Here is a 27,057-nt window from a genome sequence, read left to right on the forward strand (position 1 = left end):
ACCTAGTAAGTGTGAGAGGAGCTTAATATCATACTAGGAACTTAATGTCACTCTTTCTCCTTATTGTAGCACTTTCTAGTAGCTTTAGCTCGATTCCCATCCTCCTCCTCCTCTATTAACGAACTATGATCTCCTTGCGATAGACTTACTAATTCTTTCACCAATTGGGAAATATATCATTCAAAACTCAATCGCCTCTTCAATGATTTCAGAATTATACTATTACTACCTTTCCTGTAAATTAAGAGTGTATTCAGGAGGATTGCGAAGTTGAGTTCTTTTCTCCTGCACACGAGCAATTCTTACGTGCAGTTTACGAAACTAGATTAAGTTCTGCTTTCTCACTTGGTGGTTATAAGGTAATTTGAAGTATATCTTTAGCAACTGCTAACTCTAACTTAACTTATATCCAGTGGCGGATCTAGGCCATAGCCGGGGGCCAAGCCCCTCAGTTTTTCCAGTGACAAAATAATTTAAGCTATTATTTATTATATTTTTGAAAGTTTATATATGCCTATCATAGTCTGGGTACTGACTGCCCCCCCCCCGTTTTTATCTTCTAGATCCGCCACTGCTTATATAGCTTAATTTATATAATTTCAGTGACTCTTCCTTCCCAGATAGCACGAATACTTGCGGCAAATTTTTGCTTCGTTTAGTGGAGCAAACAATCTGAAAGTTTGCGAAGGCAAAATTTCTTAATATTTATTAAAAGCTTTCAATATGATCTGCAAATTTTCGCTGATTTGTAAAAATAAATTCATCACTGCAATTAACTTGCATCTTTTTTGAAAATATAGCGTTGAAAGTTTGCCGTCGCAAACAGTTTGCTACTCTGTAAAAAAACTTGTTTCGAAAAACTTGCTGAAAGCAAATATGTGATGATATTACCGAGTGCGCGCGAATCGTACCCAGAATTCACTGCGCTACATCAACTGTGACAAAGCAAGCGGGAAGTGAGAATCGAGAAAAACCAATGCACCAGAGGACTCCAGAATAAACTCACTGGTCTCTTATCAGATGGTTTTATTGACCCAGGCAGCCTGACGTTATTTTGTGAATGTGTGTGAGAGTAAGTACAGGGATATGATCGTTGAGTAAGTAGATAAATTGCGATATCCTTTGTCTGTGCGTTTATCGTTCGTAAGTTTATTATATTTGGCAAGTAGCTAAAGATGTTTAATGCTTGCCACTAAGAAAAGACGGATCCACATTATAAAAATTTTGATGTTTCATAAAGTTAGGTTTCACTTTATAATTTTGCAGCAAACATTACCTGATACATTTACAGCAAACATGATCTTGCGATCGTGAAAACACTTTCTGCAATGTTGATGCAAACCTTTTAATATTTTCACCAAATTTATCAGCTCATTTTCGGAAATTTTGTCAAAGAAAATTTGCACAAAATATTTGCAGCAAAGTCCTGGAAAACTTTCTTGCTGTGCAGTCGCAAACATTTCGTTTGTATTGGCAGATGTTTTCATTTTCTGAGGCAACTTTGCTGCAAACTCAGCCAGCGTCAACTTCGTTATTTGCATTGAACTTTCGGCAAATTTTCTCATTTGAAAAGGCAAGTATTTTTTGCAAACTTTTTAGTTTGCCTTTGCAAATTTTTAAACATTTTTAAAAATTTTTCTGTGCTATCTGGGTTATAATTTAAATCCACCTGCCCTTAGGTGGTTGGATTCCGTAGGATTGAATCCTAGTCTATACAAGAATATCACCATAACATTAAAAGAATGTTACCCTTTACCAAAGAGACTATAGTCTAGACAAGACCGTAGGTTCATTAGAATTTTATGGTGCATGTTCTAATGGAGGAGGAAGGGATTCAAAGAGAGAAAAGAGGTTTAAAAATTATACAAAAATAGAATATCTCATGAGGTGAGGTGATGTAGAGTTCACTGGCGTCAATAGGTCTTATTTAGGAGGGTTCAAGCCCCCGTAAATTTCACACCGATAATAATAAAAAGATAGTAAGAAAGAGTACCGAGATTACATTGTTGAAGAATACATATCCAAATGCAACTGAAGAGTGACTCACAAACCTTAAAATTTAGTATATTTCCTGAGTGATTCATCTTTGATTATTCTTCTGTTACTATACAGTATAAATATCTTCTTTAAAATGTAAAAGAATTATTAAGTAGCTCTCAAGGAAAATTTTAGATAAATGACTATTAAGCCTTGAATAACTTTATATGCTATTTAATAATTCTTTTTCTTATCGTATTCTATTGTCATTCCGGCAGAAGGCCAGAAGTAGAAAATAGAAAAAAAAATGAAAAAGAAGTAGATTCTCTTAAAAAAAGCAAAATGGCGTCAGGATATACATTTCCGTAACAATAAAAATAAAATAAACTTGACTATGATGCCAAAAATGTACCCGAGTAAAACTAACCATATTCTTTTGCCCAACAGCAGGCAAATTTTACTGTGTTCTTGAGTGAACAAAAAATGGAATTTTGTAGTTATTGGGTAATCTGCAAAGGGACGCACCCAGAGCTTTGATTTCTGGGAGGCACATTTGCAAATGCCCTTCATTATATATATATATACAGTATATTTAACTATCTATATGTATATGTATATATATATATACATATAGATAGTTAGATAGATAGATAGATAGATGTGTGTGTGTGATTTTAAATATTTGGTGGGCGAAGCGAAGTTTTGGGGGCGTGCTCCCCCATGCACTCCCTAGTAACGTCTCTGAATCTGAACCCCCAAAAAAGGTCTTCAGCCCCCAAACAAAAATCCTTGTGTTTGCTACTGGTAGAGTTAGCGTCCGTTTCAGCAGCCAAACTCTATGAGACGTGGATCTACAACTTATGGAGTCCGAACCACACGAGTTCAACTGTGCATCGAACCCAGAATCACTCTTTGGGTGGCACAGGGACATATATAGAATCAAAAATACTGAAATTTGTGTCAAATCCATGGTTTTCGGAGTCGCTGAAATAAACGGTTTGAAACGTTTAAATTCAGCCCTATTAGTATGAGGCAAGAAGGAGCTAAAATAAAATGTCAAAGATGTCCATAGCCAAGGAAGGGGGCCTGGTCCTCCGAAAAGTTTGCATGGAACCCGCTATGATCTATTACCTTTTCTCGGATCTTTACTTGGTTGTCTGAGAACGATCCTCCCAAAGTTATACACATATCTGAATTCTGGTTACATGAACACTCATGTCCAAAATATTCCCATGTCTATAGATATGTTGTTGTAGGAATATAATTTGATAACAAATTTGCCCGGTATTTCTTATAATGTTAGTATGTGTATAATCGGCAAAGACATGTATGTGGCAAATTTTATGTCAAAAGAGCAGTAAATAAGAACAATAAAACGAAAATAAAACTGTCTTGTCCATTTAGCAACATTTTGTTTTACTCATTCTAATTTTCGTATTTATAATTCTTGGAATACATTTATAATATATATGGAATACTTTTTCGTATTGTGTTTCCTATATCATGTATGTAAAACATTTTTAGTATTACTTCGAAAATGTTTTCCCTCTCAACATTCAACACAATGTTTCTAGTACAATTTGTGAAAATTTTCCTTACATTATTTTCCTGCTAACGTTCTAAAATGTATTTCCTGTACTTCATAAAAAGTTTTCCAAACATTTTTAAAAAATATTTCTGGTAAATATTTAGGATACTTCTTAAATATGTTTTCTGCAGTAGCAACAGAATATGTTCTGAAAACAATGTAAAAATGTTTCTTTAATATATCAGAAAATGTTGTCCACTAAACACAACTACTTTCCAGAACACGACGGAAAACATTTTCTATTCATTTCTAATGTTTCTTTTCCCTGTTTTGACTAAAATGTTTTCCAAACATTTTTGGGAAATATTCGGAACACGTTGGGAGAACCAGCATGGAAATCTTCAGAGAAGAAAAAACTTTTGGAATCCAAGGAAAATATTTTCTTTTGGTTGAGTAAATATTCCTTCCTATGTGGGAAAATATTTCTGTAGTGTATCAGAAAATTATTAACTAAAAGCACAAACTATATTTCATATACAGGATGGTAAACAGCTTCTATTCATTTTTAATATCTGTTTTAAAATTTTGTATTCAACATTCGATAAAATATTCTGGAAATATTCCTAAAATATTGTATGAAAGTATTTTATTTTAGTTACAATAGAAGGTAACGAAAACATTTCCATAGAAAATTAATATGTTTTAAAAATATTTCTGGAAAATATTTTTATACATTACAAACGAATTTATTTTGTAAATATTCAAAATATTTTAAAAAATATATTCCATATGTTTTTTCGTAACAATAGAAAAGATTGCAAATAACATGCTGGAACACATTTGTGAAATATATGGAATACATTTCCTATTTTGTTTTCTATATCATATATGTAAAACATTTTTAGTATTACTTCCAAAATATTTTCTCTCTCAACATTAAAAGCACATTACATACAACACAATATTTCTAGTACAATTTGTGAAAATTTTTCTTACATTATTTTCCTGCTAATGTTCTAAAAATATACTTTCTGTACTTCATAAAATGTTTTCCAAACATTTTTTTAAAAAAATATTTCCGGTAAATATTTGGGATACTTCTCAGATATAACAAGGAATATATTTTCTCCAGTAACGAAAGAGTATATTCTCAAAACAATGTAAAAATGTTTCTATAATATATCAGAAAATGTGGTCACAAAAAAACAATATATTTTCCAAAACATAACGGAAAACATTTTATATTCATTTTTAATATGTTTTCCTTTCCCTGTTTTAAAGTTTTATATTCAAAATTCGATAAAATATTCTGGAAATAATACTAAAACATTGGTCGGAAATGCTTCATTTAAGTTATATGAGAAGATTACCAAAATACTTTTGTAAAAAATTAAGTAAACCTTTTTAAAACATTTCCGAAAAATATTTCTTATATTACGAAACAATTTATTTTTAAAATATTCTAAACGTTTCTAAAAATATATATTCAATATGTTTTCTCGTAAAAATAGAAAATATTGCTAATAACGTATTAGAAAATATTTTTTAAATATATGGAAGATATTTCATTTCATTTTTTTCCGTATCATATATGGAAAACATTTTTAGTATCATTTCGAAAATATTTCCCCTCTCAACAGTGAAAACATATTACAATACATCCAAAACAATATTTCTAATATATTTTGTGAATATTTTCCTGGAATAACTTTCTGGCAATTATTCTCAAAATGTACTCTCGATAATTTCTAAAATGTTTTACAAACATTTTTAGAAAAATATTTCCGGTAAATATTCGGGATATTTCTCAGATATAACAAGGAATATATTTTCTCCAGTAACGGAAGAGTATATTCTGAAAACAATGTAAAAATATTTCTATAATATATCAGAAAATGTTGTTCACTAAAAACACAAAATATTTTCTAAAACATAACGGAAAACATTTTCTATTCATTTTTAATATGTTTTCTTTTCCCTGTTTTAAAGTTTTATATTCAAAATTCGATAAAATATTCTGGAAATAAGACTAAAATATTGTACGAAAATATTCCGTTTAAGTTATAACAGAACGTTACCAAAATACTTTTGTTAAAATTAAGTAAACCTTTTTAAAACATTTCTGAAAAATATTTCTTATATTACGAAAGAATTTATTTTTAAAACATTCTAAACGTTTTAAAAATATATGTTCAATATGTTTTCTTGTAAAAATAGAAAATATTTCAAATAACCTATTAGAAAACATTTTTCAAATATATGGAATATATTTCCTTTCATTGTTTCCCATATTATATATTGAAAACATTTTTATTATCATTTCGAAAATATTTTCCTTCTCAACAGTGAAAACATATTAGATTATATCCAATAAAATATTTCTAATACATTTTGTGAATATTTTCTTGGATATACTTTCCGGCTAACATTCTCAAAATGTACTTTCGGTAATTTCTAAAATGTTTTCTAAACATTTTTGGGAAAATATTTTCCGGAAATATTCGGAATACATTAAGGAAACCAGCATGGAAATCTCCAGAGAAGGAAAACCTTTTGGAAACCAAGGAAAATATTTTCTTTTGGTTGAGAAAATATTCCTTGCTGTGTGGGATCTCTCTTGTCGATATGAACTCTCAAAAAGAATTACGTTGTTATCCCTGAGGTAACTTAGTCTATTAATCATTAATAAAGGATCATAAAAATACTTAAAGTAATTTTCCTAAGAAGAGTTTATTTTATCTCCTCGTCGCCCCAACGTAATAATTAAATAGTAAATTTACTCATCGCCAACCACAAAAATTACTACTTAAATATAAAGATCTACAGGGTCTTATCGTCCTTTTAAATCATTTAAGCCTTTTCACTCAAAAGTAAAATTCAACGTTACAAATAAAGACAGTTTTCCACTCGTCCAATCTTTCATACAAGCCCACAATTAAAGGACTAATGATTATGCTACCTTCGCACGGTCAAGATACCGCGGCCGTTTAAAATTTCACCGGGCAGGTCAGACCTTCCATTTTAACAAAAGGACATGTTTTTGATAAACAGGCGGAGGAAATCTTTGCCGAATTCCTCTAGTCATCCTCTCCAATATACTAATAACACCATTATAAATTGTCTTAACTAATTTAAAACAAAAGTACAGTAACAAATTAAATGTAATAAAATATAATATTAACTCAAATAAGTTATAACAAAATTACAAATGATAGCTACTTCTAAGCCCACATCTTTCATTCAATATAAGACTACATTATAAATAATAAAAGTAAAGAGCAAGTCCCCCTTACTATTACTCACAGCAAAGCTATAATAACCAAACTTATATCAAGCCTAACCGCAGCTGAATTAAATTCAATTCCTGTACAACCAGATATTATGAAAACCGAAAGGCATTTCACCACTAAAATAAAATTTATAAATAGTATGCCACCCATAATATAATAATATTTTAGCTCTTTTCATTTCGGGAAATAATTATATAATTATATTATTTAGTGTCCCCTGATACAAAAGGTACAACAATTCATGTTTTCTTCCCCCAAAAAAAATTTCACTTATGTAAACATTCCCTTACGGTACTAATTAACTATAATATCAACAAATTAATTCTATACCCTATACAATAACATTAATTAAAGTTGATTCACTTAGTTCCAATACAAAAATATTACACATATAAGTAATCTTTTAATCAAAATAATCTGAATCGCACAGAAACCTCCTCGATGTAAACGAATAGCTCAACTAACAAGCTCTATTTTGTTATTAATTCAATCTAGGCACACCTTCCGGTACGCCCACTATGTTACGACTTATCTCACCTAAACATATGAGAGCGACGGGCGATGTGTACATATCTTAGAGCCCTACTCATAATAGCAACATAACTAACATTACATTCAAATCCACCTTCATTTAAATAATTTCATAATAAAATCCGTATAAACATTCTATTGTAATCCATCTCCTCTTACCGATAAGCTGCACCTTGACTTGAAGTCCTCCTCAATAAAGATAATGAAGGTCTCTAACCTCTCCCCAATACCTTCAACTACGGCGGTATACAAACTGTCAAACAACGGTAAGTAAAATATATCGTGGATTGTCGATTACGGGACAGATTCCTCTGAACAGCCTAAAATACCGTCAAATAATTTGAGTTTCAAGAACATAACTACTATTATCCAGGTATTACACTTTATATTAAAAATAATAGGGTATCTAATCCTAGTTCAACAAATAATTTCATAGCCTCAAATATAGAACTCATTATTTCAAATAATAATTTCACCTAAAAATAAACAAATAAAGCCCTCTAACTTAAACTTATAACTACAACTTAACCGTCACCGTCTTCCCTTTAATCCCCCCGTCTCACCGCGGCAGCTGGCACGAATTTCGCCGGACCTCTTTAACCTTAACTGCTTCAAACACTAATTAATAAACAAAAACAAGTACTGCGACCAATTAATATCTCTTTATTTACCTTCAAGATCAATAATATTTACTTATCCAAAAGGTTACATGTACAACTAGATAAATAAGAGAAGAAAAGCCAGGATAATACTTTATTATTAACTTATAATAATAAAATGAATAATTATTAATTATACATTTAACCTAACTAATAAAAATTAGTATTAAATAAACCCTATTTCCCCCTTGTCTAGGATACAATTTTGTTTTTTTTCCCTCCAAACAAAATTGTATCCTATACAAGTATATTTATTTTCTCCTTACACATATGCTGTAAAAACTAGCATATACTGGATACGTTAAGCTTATTAATATACCTTTAGCCGGTATCTCAGGTTAATTAAGAGGATTTAATAGATTTTCAAGTCTTAATTATTATTAATATATAATATTCCTAAATTTAATTAATATAATACGATATTGATCTATTTGAATTCCAATATACCTCTATAAATAATTATTAAATAAGATGCCTGATTAAAGGATTATCGTGATAGGATAAATCAAGTATTTCAATATACTCTTATTACACCCAAAAGAATTAAACTTTCACCTTTGATATCAAAAATCAACGTGCATCATACACTAAAGTGTAGAAAGATAAGCTAAGATAAGCTAGTCTTATTTTAGCTTTCATCTTTGAGAGAGAACAAAGTGAGCTAATATATTCCTCGTAGAAATTGTACACAATGAAGAAATATGCTAAAGTGGAAACTTAAAACAAATACATCCCACAGATCTATTAGCATAAAACAAATGGGTTTTTAGGACATTTCAACAGACCTTTTAAGATTGACCACTACATAAGAAGAAACAATCCTGTAGACAAACTTGGTAATTCAAACTGAAGAACAGATCCTTTCCGCATTCAACTGAAGTTTCAGTATTCTTGTCTGGGAACCGTTAGAAGTATACAAGCATGACCCTCACTCTACAAAAACATTTCTTAACATTAGTTTCACAGTTTGCAGTTCATGACGTATTAGCGACAAATCTTACTTAACACAAATATAAGAACTATATTAAAGAATTCGAAAATATTCATCTTCGAATTTTTTTCTAAAATCTTACACTTTTAATAATTTTGGATTTCACTATTAGGCCCGTAGTTAACAGGCTCGAAAAATACAGCCCTCACTACTTCTCGAGCATGTCAGATTTCAGTGTTCTGGGAGCGGGGAGAAGGGTAGTGTAGGTGTGGCCATTCGTCTGTCAGTCGAACTCGTCCTGTAGTGTTTCCACTTTGCATTAAATATCGTTATCGGTACTTACACATTTTCCTCTTGTTTTGTCATTTGTTAGGAAAGTTCTACCACATTCTCATAGGTGACGTATTCACACAAAAGATACTACAAATTTCTTACTGTTCTTCTTGCAGATTTCGTACAGAACGTTAACATTCTTGTCGAATTATTTTTTTTCCTTTAGACAATTCTTTCATATCAGATATGGTAACCTTGAAATTCCGCCCAAAATAGTTCTCATCAATAAAACGTGTAAATTTCGGTTATAAGTTTTCTTTAAAACTTTTCACTACTTGAAAACATCATAGTGAACCTTCCTGACATTCCTACAGTCACTAATCTCAGCATAAACGATGAATCCTATACTTCTGGGACAGTTTACTGCAATACTTCCGCGATGCTTGAATGGCAATGAAGTTGCATTGTAGTCGACTTCGAAACTGCCCTGTGCTCTGCAACAGCGCTAGAGATATGAATAAGCGACATACCACACACACACAAATACACGCACACACTCACAACGTGTAAACACAGGTTCTTAGAAACGCGCGCGCAGACTTTTGATACCTGCCGGACAGATAGTAAAATTATTCCCGCACTCCACTGTCCATTGACACGGTTTCCAGCTGTGGAGGAGACCTTTCAGTTTGTCAAAAAGATGAAGGGACTTCGTAATGAGAACTGCTGTGTTGCGTTCCCTGAAGATTTGTTTTTTAGTCACCCATTGTAAGAAAGCATATGTCCTATGTAATTTCAGAAACGTACATCACAATACTTCACACGCAAAAAATGCTAATACAGTGGCGTCACTAAAATATTTTGTTTGGGGGCTGAAAATCTTTTGGGGGGCATACTCCCCAACAACCCAAAAACTCCGTTTAGTATTTTAGAATCATCTTCAATCAAGGACACAATGAAATTCGCTTTTGGGCGAGGGAAGGGGGGAGAGAATATTGTTGCTGCTCTACGCTTTCATATTTTTGTTATCATAGTCATGTTTATTTTTTTCACTTTTATCGTTGCGGAAATGCACATTCTTGTACTTCATCGATTACAATCACGCAATTTTTTCTTTTTTTATTCCTTTCTTTCCTTGATAGTTATTTTTCTTAAAAATACTTCATGAAAAACTTCTTTCTCAGCAATCTTATATTTATATTCACTTCTGACCTGCCTGAAATAGTAATACAATAAGATAAAAATAGGCAATAATAAATAGCATAAAATTTCTTAAAAGTTATCCATCTAAAATTTGCCGCATGAGATAGTTTATAGTTGAGACCTCACCTTGCGGAAACTAAGAAGTAAAGGAATGAGAAGTTCAGTTCACATAGTATTTCCAAGTGAGAAATACGATAGAAAAGCAAATTACGTCCAGTGGCGTATTTACGATTTTGTTTCGGAAGGGGCTTTCCTAACTTTCGGGTGGGGTAGCTTTGCCTGGAAATGTGAAAATTCTGCAAGATATTTCAGTTAATTTATTATAGTAAGATTTCGGGGCGGAGGTTAAGCCCGGAAGTCCCCCTAAATACGCCACTGATTACGTCATAATCATAATAGCTATCGCTTTTCTCAGCTAAATCTAACACATCAACAAGTATCTGTAGTCGCTCGCCGAAGACTGAACTTCACATTGAGAACTCTATACAGAACGCGTCGCTGTTTGTTGAAGCAAAAAGAAGACAACCCAATATATCATGAGTCTACTGATGGCGTGTTAGAATCTTACTTTTGAAATAAATTTCTCAGTATATAACGTACTTTCAGTGTGAGATTTGGGAGGGGAGCTTGGAAGAAATTTCCGGGCTTTAACCCCCCAAATAAGGCCCAGTGACGCCACTGTACATATAGTCGTCTTCTAAAAATCAAAACGAAATTAGGTAAGAAAATTTGTATATTTTTGAATAAAGTGCTTATATACTGAACTTGCATACAATAAAAAGTCTCATATCACAGAAACAGACACTTTGTATTGGGTCCACTATTTCCCTTAAATGACTACATAGTAAACAACAAGATGAAAAAAATAAGACACATGCTCAAATTGGTTATATTTACATATTAACCATACACTGAATAACTTACGTTTTGATTCTGTTTATTTTCCCATCCCCTCTCTCTTTTGAAGGTACCGTAAGACACGGTTACTTTGCACACGATTTAAGGAATTTTAAAGAAAATCGCATGTAACTTAGAAACGTAATGATTTAGAACACTGTATTTTAAACATATTATAGCTAGATATGTGTGGAAAACATTCGTATAAGTTCATTAGTAAACATTAGGTATGACCATAGTTACTGAAATATAAACTTTGGTGAAAAGTAACCCCATAGTTGGGGTCACTTTACACAACATACAAAAAAGTATGTTAACATACGAATATAACGTTTCTGTGCAATGTTTTCCCTTCAGAATTTAGACATTTTACTTTCTACATAAAAGTGCATACAGTTTACAAATATTGATATGAGAACGAGGGTACTGGTATCGATACTAAGTATGAATTACCAATATTTGTGAAGAAAATTATGTATTTTCTGGTACCGGCACAGGGACTACATTCTAATAGTTCAGCATATGTCCCACATAAATGCCAACTCAGGAACAGAAAAAAATCCACGTGAACTGATTTGCGTGGGTTATTCCTTATACCCAAGAATATCATCCCAACCGTAATTAGTGGAAGATTTACGTAGTTTGAGACTTTCAGGCTGAAGTCCACCCAAATTGCACGATTTCTTTTTCAAAAAATCTAATGCTAATCATCGAGCCGTTGACAACCCTAAACTCGGGCCGAGCAGCTATGAACATGTTTGGCCGACGCTCTATGAGTTTTAACAATTTTTGGCTCAAGCCCGATAACTTGTTCCTCCGGAACTCAAACCCAGAACCTCGTGACCGATGTCCTTCCCTCCTGAAGACTCCTCGAAGACCGAGATCGACAGTCAACTAGTTTTAAGTATTTCAATCCAAACCGCCGACCTTTCATGGTTATACACAGTGTTAATAATAATAATAATAATAATAATAATAATAATAATAATATTAATAATAATAATATTAATAATAATAATATTAATAATAATAATAATAATAAGTAGTAGTAGTAGTAGTAGTATAATCATCATCATCATCATTGATAATTATACTGTCTATGTAGGATATTTGAAGAGAGTACTTGGAACTACACAGGGTTTAGCTAAAATTGGCTCGTTTTGGCTCGACTCGACTCGAAACTAGGGCTGTTCCGATAATCGAGTAATCGATAACAATTCGATAAAATTTCAAAACCGTTTCATCGATAAAGAATTTTAATGTTATCGAATTATCGAACTTTCGAGACTCCCGAAATATTTGAGACTCTCGAAATGTTCGAGACTCTCGAAATGATCGAGACTCCCGAAATGTTCGAGACTCTCGAAATGATCGAGACTCCCGAAATGTTCTGGACTCTCGAAATGTTCGAGGCACTCGAAATGTAAGAAACATTAGACAACTTCGAGAAACTCGAACTGTTCGAGAATCTCGAATTGTTTGAAAGCAGCAAATACAGAAATATATCAATATGATCGCATTTGTCTAGTCGCTTGAATATTTAGAAAAGTTCGGGATTATCGGAGTGTTCGAAAGAAACGGTGTATTCGAGATTATCATAGTTGTATATAATATGTATTACATATATGTAGAGTGTTCATTTTAAAACTTCTCTCCTTAGCAATGTAGCGAAGGAAAAGTTTTTTCCTCATAGATCTGTACAAGATTTAAGCAGTCTGTCAGAAGAGAGAAAGAGGAAGAGAAAGCATGCATCTCCCGAATGCAATTGGAATCCAAGACAACATTAGTCTACTAATAGTCACTTTGCCGATTGCGCCAATAACGGGGCAGGCAGAAAAATAATTTTACATATGATTTCGACAAATACTATTTTGCAATAACTTGTCAGATGGAAAAAAGTTGTTTGACTAGTTTTGCTGCAAGAAGAAATCATTGGAGAGGTGAAGGAACCGAACTGTTTATCACTACTTTTGATAATACCCGAAACTTCGATAATACCCGAAACTTCGATAATACTCGAAATGTCGATAATACTCGAAATGTTGATAATACCCGAAACTTCGATAATACTCGAAATTTCGATAATTTCAAATACTCGAACGGTTTCGAGTAACCGATGACAACTCGATAAATTTTCACTCTCGAAGTTCGATAGGTCCTCAGCCTTATCGAACACCTCTCGAAACTTGACCCAAATTCGAGTCGAGTTGGAAGAAATATTTCGAGCCGAGTTTTCGAGTCGAGCTCAAAGATATCTGTTTCAAGTCGAGTCGAGTTTCAAAGAAAACTCGCTCGTGCCCATCCCTAAGTATTACAGTCTTCATTGATAAATCAGTGGCCACCCCTAGAAACCTGGAACGGTGAAACGGATGTCAAATCAGGGAGTTTCTGGGGCAAACTCCATACGTTGTTATTTTTTATCATACCCATTATTACAATTTTGGCCTATTATGATTTGAAGCTAATTGAACTTTCATTCTCATTTGTGAAAATTGTATTATATGGAATATGATTACTTATCATCATTAACAGGAGATGGGCAAATATGGTTTTTCAGAGAGAAATGGAAAGTTTCGCCAATAGGGACTATTGCTGCCCTAATATTTCTGCTTTACTCTAGCAGAATTATAATCATTGATAATATTACCTCTGCCTTATATTAGCATGTTTCATAGTAAAATATATAACACTAAAAATATGCAAAATTCAAGTCAATTACATACTATACAGTGACCCTGGTGGAATGAGTGGTTACGCTCGTCGCATTCTAATCAGTGCTTGAGTTCAATTCCCTGTGGGACACAAGTGGCTCGTGTCTCACGTTAAACTATAGATCCCGTCCTTTGGACGTCATCATAATCCCATAGAAGATAATGGCAAACCACCATGGGCTTATCTTGCCAAGAGATATTCGGGTTAAAGACCTACTTTCGGGCAGAACACTCATCATCATATAATGTACACTCATGTCCAAAATTATTGTCGCATGTCTATAAATATGTTGTTGTAGGAATATAATTTGTTAACGAATTCTCCTGGTATTTCTTATAATGTTAGTACGTGTATAATCAGCAAAGACATGTATGTGGTAAATTTCATGTCAAAAGAGCTGTAAATAAGAACAATAAAACGAAAATAAAACTTTCTTGTCCATTTAGCAACATTTTGTTTTACTCACTCTAATTTTCGTATTTATAATTCTTTTCCTATGAAATTTACCACAAATATACATTTCCCGATTATACACATAGTATCAGTATTAAAAGTACCTCGCAAAATCATTATCAAATTATATTCTTACAAGAAGACAGTTATAGACATGCGACAATAATTTTGGACATGAGTGTACATCGTTAGTTGTCTTCATTTTTTAAGTTCCGTTTTCTTTCTACATCACTTCAAGTGCAACTTTTTTTTTTTTTTTTTGCGCTAGTAACCTCACCTTACAATACGTACAAGTAAAGTGAGACATTCACCAAAAACAAACAAACAAAAAAAAAAAAAGAAAAGAAATAAATAGCTGCAGGCACGTGTAATGTTAGATGCGTGGCATTCGCAAAAAAAAAAGTTTTTAGTATTTGTTGCCAGGGTAACTCTATTATCACTGGCATGCTACTGTAACTTATCATTTAATATTAGCAATGTCCGTTGACTAAATACTAGCCCGGTTTGTGAAATGATGTTCGGGAAGAGAAACCGAAGTCAAATAGCAGTAATAGGTGAGACAATACCAAGAATGTATCTGCAGCACACCAACAAAATGTACTCAAAATTATAGCCTATTTGTGAGGTCCTAGAAAGGATAATGACTCCAACTTTCTGAATTTCTCGTAACCTTCTTTAGACCACCTGATTTTCTAATCAGTAAAGTGTTTTTCCTTTGATTTTCCCTCAGTGATTTCGGTCGCTACTTTACCACAGAACCGAGAATATTTATAAAACAAGAATGCCCTTCTGATAAGGATTGTGAACAGGGACGTTCGCAGGGGTGGGTCCTGGGGGTCCGGATCCCCCCGAAATTTCGACTTTTGTATAAATTTAGCCTAAGTTTAGGGGCAATTTTAGGAATTTTGATATAAAATACCCTCATTTTGAGTTTGGACCCCTCCCGAAATAAATTCCTACGTTCGGTACGCTACTGATTGTGAATTATGCGACCACCCCCGCCTACTTTACATTGCTTTCAAGCTCTTTACTTCTTCTTTCGCATAGGCAAAGTATCAAAATACTTATAGTCTTTACTGATGAGTGATAAACATAACAGTTATATACTTTACAAAAGAAAGACAGAATTTTTATGCTGAAGACGTCCAGTTGATAGAAAAGCCATCAACATTTAGGGTATTCGGTGCACTAAATTACAAATCAAAATCTTAAACTAACAACTTATCCAAAAATTTAATTAAAAATCTACCCAAGTAATGAATGAAAAATTAAGAAGAAAATTTTGTCAATAGTTTCAAAATTTACAAATGACATTTAACTTTGTCCGTTCCCACCAGGCAGCTAAATTTTCGCCTCGATTTTTCTTCCTTCTTGCAGAAAGATGAAGGCCGCTCTTCTTCCTTTTCTGAAATGGCATCTTCCTAACGATTACTTTCTTCAAAGCTGCACAAACACAGTGCGGAAGCAAAACAAAAACACACTATGCGTTCGCCCTGGAATTCGGAGATTACAAACCTACCAACAGAGGAAAGGATTCCCGAACGTGACATAAGCAGCCGATTTCGAACGAACTGAACTCGTATTTCGCGCCTCCAAGAAGTTGAGTGAGGCAGACTGCAAGGAATAGTATCACTCCGCGCTGACGTCAGAAAGTGGGTGGGTCTATGCTTGCAGCAAACGCCGCCTAAGCTGGCTAGATTTTTTTTAACGTACCATTTTCTTTTTTACGTAATAGTTTAACTAATATGCATTCAAAATAGATTTTGATTTCAGGAACGTGTAGCAAAAGGTACAATCTACAAATCCCTGTTTTTACTTCTTCTTTTACGCAACAATTTGTTTCTCTGTTGAAGAGTAATTGATAGACAAGCTGTCAATTCGATATTTTATTAATACTTTTATTAATTAAAGTTATTTTACCATGCTTATTGGAGGAAAGAACTACAGACAACTGTTACATACAATTTAATCTATCTAACAAAAAAAAAAAAAAAAAAAGAGCACAACGATATCTCACATGATAAGAGAATTAGAGCGAAAATAGATTACCATGGATTAAAATGGCAATAGCGAACTTGGACAGAATGCAATAACTACTCTTAATATCTCTTATAAGTTTTAAAGTAAAATACATATAAAGAAGACCAAAAAATCATTTCGTTATTTCAGAGTTCCCACATTGTCATCTTTGAGAGAGAACAAAGTGAGCTAATATATTCCTCGTAGAAATTGTACACAATGAAGAAATATGCTAAAGAGGAAACTTAAAACAAATACATCCCACAGATCTATTAGCATAAAACAAATGGGTTTTTAGGACATTTCAACAGACCTTTTAAGATTGACCACTACATAAGAAGAAACAATCCTGTAGACAAACTTGGTACTTCAAACTGAAGAACAGATCCTTTTCGCATTCAACTGAAGTTTCAGTATTCTTGTCTGGGAACCGTTAGAAGTATACAAGCATGACCCTCACTCTACAAAAACATTTCTCAACATTAGTTTCACAGTTTGCAGTTCATGACGTATTAGTGACAAATCTTACTTAACACAAATATAAGAACTATATTAAAGAATTCGAAAATATTCATCTTCGAATTGTTTCTAAAATCTTACTCTTTTAATAATTTTGGATTTCACTATTAGGCCCGTAGTTAACAGGCTCGAAAAATACATTAATATCTCTTTATCGTTCCCCTCCACGGAAATCTTTAGTAAAAGGCGAAAGATTTATACGAACTGAAGGGAAACTAGAGTGAAACACCAATTTTTTTTTTTTTTTTTTTTTTTTGAGGGTAGTGGTTGGAGCTAACACTTTATTTCTATATACGGAATTATGAGGGCATCTTATTATGGGTGGAACAAACTTTATTTTTGAGAAATTTGAATAAACATTAGTTGTATATAATCTGCCACTAGAGGGTTTCGCCCTCTCTCTTGGCCTGGGGTTTGAGATCATCAATTATTCTTTATTCATATTATGGTCGGCCAAGGAGCTGTAAAACAAATATATATTTTATTTATTAACAAAAACAAAATACAAAGATTATATCAAAAAAGATTAATTTTATATATCAATATCATAAAGAAAACGAAATATGAAACAAAATGTTATTAAACAAAACAATATTAAACAAAGCATGAAACTAGCAAACAAAGGTGCGAGTGCAGAAAAATAACATAAGTGCAAAAAAAGTGATAATAGAAGTAAAGCAGAATAAAATTTTGTGAAATGTATAGAAGGTACTGTTGAAAGAGATTATAGTACAAATTTATGACAAATGAATGTTGATGAGTGAGGTGCTCTGGACGTCACAACACAGTAGATGGATGTTAGAACAGACAAATGCATATTAATCTTCTGTCCTGGGGCGGCTCAGGACTGATGAAAGACATATGGATAGCCCTTATTAGTGGTGTGGAGAAACAGTGCTATGATGGGAAAAGATGAGGAATGTGCTGCTGGATAAGTTGGTGACGAAAGAATGCTGTGTGATGATGATCTGCTGGAATATTGCGGAGATATATTGTAACCAGGACGCTGAGTGGTGTATAACAATATTTATATGCGGATTCTTGCTGTAAGTCTGTAAATATTGTATCAAGAAATATATCCTTACGATTCTGGAGATTCTTGGCTATAAATTTCTCACGCAGGTTGGCAATGTGGTGAACGAGCGGAGGAAAGTCAATTTTATCATATAGGTCAGTATTGTGATAAGGAAGTTTGATCCGATATGCTAGACGAATGGCGTGTCGCTCTAGAATCTCTAGTCTGTTGTAGAATTTTTGTGGGGCTGAACACCAAGCTACGTGACCAAAAGTAAGGACACTCCTCATGAATGCTTTGTAAGTGTTAAGTAATAATTTAGAGTTCAGTCCCCAGTTCTGACCAACAAGGCGACGAAGAAGTTGTAATCTGTTTTTAGCCTTCGTAACAATTTTTTGTAACTGAGGTGTCCATCGCAACTTATCATCAAAGATGATACCTAAGTATGTAACAGATTTAGACGGGGGAAGAAGGTGATCGCCTACTCGTATCTGTAACAAATTAGGATTACGCCTAACTTTACTACGACACTTTGTTGGTAGAATAACTAGTGTCTGAGTTTTGTCTTCGTTTACTGATAGTCGCCATTTACGACACCATTCCAGAAAAGCTGTAATCGTACTCTGCAAATGTATGTTAATATGTTGTATTGTTTTGCCTAGTGTTAGAAAGGCTGTATCGTCAGCATATTGGAACAGGTAAGTATTAGGCGCTGGAGATGGCAAATCTGAAGCATACAAAATGTACAAAAGAGGCGATAAGCTAGAACCTTGCGGTACCCCTGTGTGTGGAAATACTGGATGGGATAAAGAATTATTGACGCTGACATAGGCAATACGGTTAAGTATGAACGAATAAATAACTCTGAGGTATGAGAGAGGAAGACTCAATTTAAGCAGTTTATAAAATAATCCGTAGTGCCAAATCCGATCGAATGCCTTTTCAAGGTCCATCAGTATGAGACAAGACGGAAGAGATTTATTGTAATGGTTGGTTATGATGGTAGTTAGGCGAAGTAACTGATCATTTATACTGTAATAGGGTCTAAATCCAGCCTGATGAAGTGGTAAAAGTTGATGCTCAATGATATAAGGGTGAAACACCAAACGGTATATACAGCCTTATCTACCAAAGGAACACCTCTACACTGCGAGTATTTCAATTTATACTTTCCCACCGATATAGAATAGTTTATCTTAAGCATCCTCTTTACTTTATCAAACATCAAAAGGTTATACAATTGGTTATGTTTAAAGGTATCAACCTCGACACATACATAAAATAACAATCACATCTGAACTTCCTACACTAGCACCATCGCTCCATCTACTGGCTACCAATTCAACTACTTTACTTGAACAAATACACAATGACATCTTTGATAACTTTATAATACTTCCCAATCGAATACAATCTACATGTTTTTCACTACATCATCAAATTCAATTCTAAACATTGAATTGTCATCGACTATTTTATCGTGAATACACAGAGTTGTCTCCGATTATGTCTGAGGAAGGCAGCACATCTATTTTCTTGAATAGTGAATAATATGTCCTGGTTTATGATGTCGGTATAAGTTTTAAAGTAAAATACATATAAAGAAGACCAAAAAATCATTTCGTTATTTCAGAGTTCCCACATTGTCATCTTTGAGAGAGAACAAAGTGAGCTAATATATTCCTCGTAGAAATTGTACACAATGAAGAAATATGCTAAAGAGGAAACTTAAAACAAATACATCCCACAGATCTATTAGCATAAAACAAATGGGTTTTTAGGACATTTCAACAGACCTTTTAAGATTGACCACTACATAAGAAGAAACAATCCTGTAGACAAACTTGGTACTTCAAACTGAAGAACAGATCCTTTTCGCATTCAACTGAAGTTTCAGTATTCTTGTCTGGGAACCGTTAGAAGTATACAAGCATGACCCTCACTCTACAAAAACATTTCTCAACATTAGTTTCACAGTTTGCAGTTCATGACGTATTAGCGACAAATCTTACTTAACACAAATATAAGAACTATATTAAAGAATTCGAGAATATTCATCTTCGAATTGTTTCTAAAATCTTACTCTTTTAATAATTTTCGATTTCACTATTAGGCCCGTAGTTAACAGGCTCGAAAAATACATTAATATCTCTTTATTGTTCCCCTCCACGGAAATCTTTAGTAAAAGGCGAAAGATTTATACGAACTGAAGGGAAACTAGAGTGAAACACCAAACGGTATATACAGCCTTATCTACCAAAGGAACACCTCTACACTGCGAGTATTTCAACTTATCCTTTCCCACCGATATAGAATAGTTTCTTTTAAGCATCCTCTTTACTTTATCAAACATCAAAAGATTATACAATTGGTTATGTTTAAAGGTATCAACCTCGACACATACATAAAATAACAATCACATCTGAACTTCCTACACTAGCACCATCGCTCCATCTACTGGCTACCAATTCAACTACTTTACTTGAACAAATACACAATGACATCTTTGATAACTTTATAATACTTCCCAATCGAATACAATCTACATGTTTTTCACTACATCGTCAAATTCAATTCTAAACATTGAATTGTCATCGACTATTTTATCGTGAATACACAGAGTTGTCTCCGATTATGTCTGAGGAAGGCAGCACATCTATTTTCTTGAATAGTGAATAATATGTCCTGGTTTATGATGTCGGTATAAGTTTTAAAGTAAAATACATATAAAGAAGACCAAAAAATCATTTCGTTATTTCAGAGTTCCCACATTGTCATCTTTGAGAGAGAACAAAGTGAGCTAATATATTCCTCGTAGAAATTGTACACAATGAAGAAATATGCTAAAGAGGAAACTTAAAACAAATACATCCCACAGATCTATTAGCATAAAACAAATGGGTTTTTAGGACATTTCAACAGACCTTTTAAGATTGACCACTACATAACAAGAAACAATCCTGTAGACAAACTTGGTACTTCAAACTGAAGAACAGATCCTTTCCGCATTCAACTGAAGTTTCAGTATTCTTGTCTGGGAACCGTTAGAAGTATACAAGCATGACCCTCACTCTACAAAAACATTTCTCAACATTAGTTTCACAGTTTGCAGTTCATGACGTATTAGCGACAAATCTTACTTAACACAAATATAAGAACTATATTAAAGAATTCGAAAATATTCATCTTCGAATTGTATCTAAAATCTTACACTTTTAATAATTTTGGATTTCACTATTAGGCCCGTAGTTAACAGGCTCGAAAAATACATTAATATCTCTTTATTGTTCCCCTCCACGGAAATCTTTAGTAAAAGGCGAAAGATTTATACGAACTGAAGGGAAACTAGAGTGAAACACCAAACGGTATATACAGCCTTATCTACCAAAGGAACACCTCTACATTGCGAGTATTTCAATTTATACTTTCCCACCGATATAGAATAGTTTCTTTTAAGCATCCTCTTTACTTTATCAAACATCAAAAGGTTATACAATTGGTTATGTTTAAAGGTATCAACCTCGACACATACATAAAATAACAATCACATCTGAACTTCCTACACTAGCACCATCGCTCCATCTACTGGCTACCAATTCAACTACTTTACTTGAACAAATACACAATGACATCTTTGATAACTTTATAATACTTCCCAATCGAATACAATCTACATGTTTTTCACTACATCATCAAATTCAATTTTAAACATTGAATTGTCATCGACTATTTTATCGTGAATACACAGAGTTGTCTCCGATTATGTCTGAGGAAGGCAGCACATCTATTTTCTTGAATAGTGAATAATATGTCCTGGTTTATGATGTCGATATAAGTTTTAAAGTAAAATACATATAAAGAAGACCAAAAAATCATTTCGTTATTTCAGAGTTCCCACATTGTCATCTTTGAGAGAGAACAAAGTGAGCTAATATATTCCTCGTAGAAATTGTACACAATGAAGAAATATGCTAAAGAGGAAACTTAAAACAAATACATCCCACAGATCTATTAGCATAAAACAAATGGGTTTTTAGGACATTTCAACAGACCTTTTAAGATTGACCACTACATAAGAAGAAACAATCCTGTAGACAAACTTGGTACTTCAAACTGAAGAACAGATCCTTTTCGCATTCAACTGAAGTTTCAGTATTCTTGTCTGGGAACCGTTAGAAGTATACAAGCATGACCCTCACTCTACAAAAACATTTCTCAACATTAGTTTCACAGTTTGCAGTTCATGACGTATTAGCGACAAATCTTACTTAACACAAATATAAGAACTATATTAAAGAATTCGAAAATATTCATCTTCGAATTGTTTCTAAAATCTTACGCTCTTAATAATTTTGGATTTCACTATTAGGCCCGTAGTTAACAGGCTCGAAAAATACATTAATATCTCTTTATTGTTCCCCTCCACGGAAATCTTTAGTAAAAGGCGAAAGATTTATACGAACTGAAGGGAAACTAGAGTGAAACACCAAACGGTATATACAGCCTTATCTACCAAAGGAACACCTCTACATTGCGAGTATTTCAATTTATACTTTCCCACCGATATAGAATAGTTTCTTTTAAGCATCCTCTTTACTTTATCAAACATCAAAAGGTTATACAATTGGTTATGTTTAAAGGTATCAACCTCGACACATACATAAAATAACAATCACATCTGAACTTCCTACACTAGCACCATCGCTCCATCTACTGGCTACCAATTCAACTACTTTACTTGAACAAATACACAATGACATCTTTGATAACTTTATAATACTTCCCAATCGAATACAATCTACATGTTTTTCACTACATCATCAAATTCAATTTTAAACATTGAATTGTCATCGACTATTTTATCGTGAATACACAGAGTTGTCTCCGATTATGTCTGAGGAAGGCAGCACATCTATTTTCTTGAATAGTGAATAATATGTCCTGGTTTATGATGTCGATATAAGTTTTAAAGTAAAATACATATAAAGAAGACCAAAAAATCATTTCGTTATTTCAGAGTTCCCACATTGTCATCTTTGAGAGAGAACAAAGTGAGCTAATATATTCCTCGTAGAAATTGTACACAATGAAGAAATATGCTAAAGAGGAAACTTAAAACAAATACATCCCACAGATCTATTAGCATAAAACAAATGGGTTTTTAGGACATTTCAACAGACCTTTTAAGATTGACCACTACATAAGAAGACACAATCCTGTAGACAAACTTGGTACTTCAAACTGAAGAACAGATCCTTTCCGCATTCAACTGAAGTTTCAGTATTCTCGTCTGGGAACCGTTAGAAGTATACAAGCATGACCCTCACTCTACAAAAACATTTCTCAACATTAGTTTCACAGTTTGCAGTTCATGACGTATTAGCGACAAATCTTACTTAACACAAATATAAGAACTATATTAAAGAATTCGAAAATATTCATCTTCGAATTGTTTCTAAAATCTTACTCTTTTAATAATTTTGGATTTCACTATTAGGCCCGTAGTTAACAGGCTCGAAAAATACATTAATATCTCTTTATTGTTCCCCTTCACGGAAATCTTTAGTAAAAGGCGAAAGATTTATACGAACTGAAGGGAAACTAGAGTGAAACACCAAACGGTATATACAGCCTTATCTACCAAAGGAACACCTCTACACTGCGAGTATTTCAATTTATACTTTCCCACCGATATAGAATAGTTTCTTTTAAGCATCCTCTTTACTTTATCAAACATCAAAAGGTTATACAATTGGTTATGTTTAAAGGTATCAACCTCGACACATACATAAAATAACAATCACATCTGAACTTCCTACACTAGCACCATCGCTCCATCTACTGGCTACCAATTCAACTACTTTACTTGAACAAATACACAATGACATCTTTGATAACTTTATAATACTTCCCAATCGAATACAATCTACATGTTTTTCACTACATCATCAAATTCAATTCTAAACATTGAATTGTCAGCGACTATTTTATCGTGAATACACAGAGTTGTCTCCGATTATGTCTGAGGAAGGCAGCACATCTATTTTCTTGAATAGTGAATAATATGTCCTGGTTTATGATGTCGGTATAAGTTTTAAAGTAAAATACATATAAAGAAGACCAAAAAATCATTTCGTTATTTCAGAGTTCCCACATTGTCATCTTTGAGAGAGAACAAAGTGAGCTAATATATTCCTCGTAGAAATTGTACACAATGAAGAAATATGCTAAAGAGGAAACTTAAAACAAATACATCCCACAGATCTATTAGCATAAAACAAATGGGTTTTTAGGACATTTCAACAGACCTTTTAAGATTGACCACTACATAAGAAGAAACAATCCTGTAGACAAACTTGGTACTTCAAACTGAAGAACAGATCCTTTCCGCATTCAACTGAAGTTTCAGTATTCTTGTCTGGGAACCGTTAGAAGTATACAAGCATGACCCTCACTCTACAAAAACATAGGTATCTAGTCGGACTGGGAAGAGAAATGCGGTAGGCAATGCGGAAGGCATGACGTTCAAATGTTGCAAGTTTGTAGTAGTACGAGGTAGGAGCTGAGAGCCAAGCGGTGAAACCGTATGTAAGGACAGGGCGGAGAAATGCTTTATATGTGTTGAGAACCATGGTTGAGGTGGGGCCCCAGGTAGTGCCAGTGAGACGTTTAAGGAGATTTAGACGATTATATACTTTGGTTTTGATGTAATTAAGATGAGGAAGCCAGGTGAGATGGTGGTCAAAAACAATACCAAGGTAAGTAACAGTTTTTGATGGACGGATCGCTGTATCTTGAATTTTTAGAGAAAGAAGTGATGGGTTTCTGTGGGTCTTGGAGCTTTTGCGTGGCGGCAAAAATACTATGGCCTGTGTTTTCGAAGCATTTATGGTAAGGTGCCATTTATGACACCAGTGTGAAAAACGATTAATAGATTCTTGTAAGATGAGGTTGATATGGTTGATGGTGCGACCAAGTGCAAGGAAGGCTGTATCATCTGCATACTGGAAAGTATACACGTCGTCTGGAAGAGAAGGAAAATCGGAAACAAATAGTAAATACAGCAAAGGGGACAGAGCTGAGCCTTGTGGGACACCAGAATTTAGGAAGATAGGATGTGATAGATGGTTGTTGATATTAACATATGTGATACGGCATGCCAAGAAGTGAAAAATGAAGCGAATGTAAGACATGGGCAATTTAAGCTTGATGAGTTTGAAAATAAGTGCAAGGTGCCAGACTTTATCGAATGCTTTTTCTAGGTCGAACAGAACAAGGCAGGATGGACGAACGGAATTATAGTGATTTGTAATGAGAGTGGTTAGACGTTGAAGCTGATCGTTAATGGAATAAGATGGGCGGAATCCGGCTTGAAAAGAAGGAATGAGATTACGTGCGTGGAGGTATGGATGAAGTCTGTTGACAAGGATGCGCTCAAGAATTTTGCTGAAAGTGGAAGTAAGTTGTATAGGTCGGTAGGAAGAGACTGCGCTAGGAGGTTTGTTTGGTTTCGGAAACATGAGGGTTTTGGACATCTTCCATTCAGCGGGGAAAAAGCCAGTTCTGAGAATAAAAGTGTAAATAGAGGCTAGAAGAAGAAGTAGAGAAATAGGACTTTCTTTGATATGACGATATGTGATGGAATCAAAACCAGGAGCAGAGTTTCGTTTATGCTGCACGACTGTTGTGATGTCTGTAACAGTGATTGGAGCTGTGAGTTCATGCTGCGGCAAAATATGATTGTGATTTGGTTGAAGGATAGGATGTGCAGTGTTGACATGATCGACTGGATGAGCAAAAATGTGGTCATGACGGGATGGTGTGAAGATGTCTTGTAGATAGTCAGCAAAGGCATTGGCTTTAGCTTGGTCAGATGGTGCGTGACTGTTGTCGATGATGAGAGGATATGGGGTTTTGCTGTACTTGCCACAGAGTGCGTTGAGACGTTTCCAATAACGTGAAGGGTGTGCATGGTCAGTAAGGTTATTACAGGCTTTGATCCATTGGCGGCGTTTGTATGCTTGAATGTAGTTTTTGACTGAACGTTGCAGTTGATGGTGAAGTTGAAGAGCCTCGGGGTTTTGTGTTCTTATGTATTCTCGATAAGCTTGCCGGGAACGTTTGATGTGAGTGAGGTAATGCGGAGGTAATTTAGGCTGATAAGGGGTGGAACTGGTGGTAGGAATATACAGTTCTGATGCATGGGTGATTTCTGAGGTGATCGTTTCAATATGTGTGTAAAGCTCATCTGATGTAGTGGGAGGGTGCAAATGAGCTACGGCAGTGGTAAGATAGTCGCGGTAATGATCCCAATCAGCTTTGTCGAAACGTGGAGTTCGAATTGGCGGAGGTGCATCGTGAGGTCGAGCATTGCCCATATGATATGAGAGCTTGATCGGGGCATGATCACTACCGAGTAGGTCCAGGACTGTAAGGGTGATCTTAGCAGCAAGTGTATTTGAAGTGATAGCAATGTCAGGGGTGGAATTTGATACAGGTCGAGTAGGAGTCGGAGGGATGTGTAGAATGCCAGTGGTGTGCGTGGTTATATGATCTGAGAATTGTGTGCGTTCAACAGGAGTGCGACTATGATAGTTGATGTCAGCGAGGATGATATAATGTTTATAGGTGTGAGAGATGTGACTAAAAAATGAGAGTGGAATAGGATGACCTGGGCGAACGTAAATAGTAGCGAAGGTGATCATGATAGACTTGAAATATAAGGTAGTGATTATATGCTCTGGGAGGTGAGGAATGGAACAAATGTGATTGCGATGAGGTATGTGATTTCGAAATCCGATTGCTACGCCTCCATTTGCCCGTAATGCTGGTGCTGTGTTGTCGTGACGTACAAGCGTATAACGAGGAATGTTACAGGAGGTGGTTTTCGTAAGAAATGTCTCGTTCAGCAAGAAGGCTGAGACTTGTTCTTCAAGTAAAAGTGCTTCAAATAAAGTTTTATTCTTGGGTAGAGAGCGGATATTTAGGAAGAGAAAGACTAAATCCATGATGTACAGAGTTAAACAGCAGTTTCTTGTGGAGATGTATGG

The 27,057-nt window shown here is 34.1% G+C and overlaps 5 non-coding genes across 5 annotated transcripts; all 5 read right to left on the reverse strand.

Annotated features, from left to right (window-relative positions):
- Positions 1–17,102: 17,102 nt before the first annotated feature.
- On the reverse strand, positions 17,103–17,216 carry LOC145682472 (U5 spliceosomal RNA). The gene has a single exon (XR_014130936.1). It is a non-coding gene; the product is annotated as a U5 spliceosomal RNA (small nuclear RNA).
- Positions 17,217–20,119: 2,903 nt separating this feature from the next.
- Positions 20,120–20,233, reverse strand: LOC145682451 (U5 spliceosomal RNA). Its single transcript, XR_014130915.1, has one exon. It is a non-coding gene; the product is annotated as a U5 spliceosomal RNA (small nuclear RNA).
- A 1,014-nt stretch (positions 20,234–21,247) lies between these two features.
- LOC145682452 (U5 spliceosomal RNA) lies at positions 21,248–21,361 on the reverse strand. The gene has a single exon (XR_014130916.1). It is a non-coding gene; the product is annotated as a U5 spliceosomal RNA (small nuclear RNA).
- A 1,014-nt stretch (positions 21,362–22,375) lies between these two features.
- LOC145682453 (U5 spliceosomal RNA) lies at positions 22,376–22,489 on the reverse strand. Its single transcript, XR_014130917.1, has one exon. It is a non-coding gene; the product is annotated as a U5 spliceosomal RNA (small nuclear RNA).
- A 1,014-nt stretch (positions 22,490–23,503) lies between these two features.
- Positions 23,504–23,617, reverse strand: LOC145682446 (U5 spliceosomal RNA). Its single transcript, XR_014130910.1, has one exon. It is a non-coding gene; the product is annotated as a U5 spliceosomal RNA (small nuclear RNA).
- Between the last annotated feature and the right edge of the window lie 3,440 nt (positions 23,618–27,057).

The sequence above is a fragment of the Thermobia domestica genome, chromosome 3 (genome assembly GCF_964235325.1).
Source record: "Thermobia domestica chromosome 3, izTheDome1.hap1.1, whole genome shotgun sequence".
Lineage (NCBI taxonomy): Eukaryota > Metazoa > Arthropoda > Insecta > Zygentoma > Lepismatidae > Thermobia > Thermobia domestica.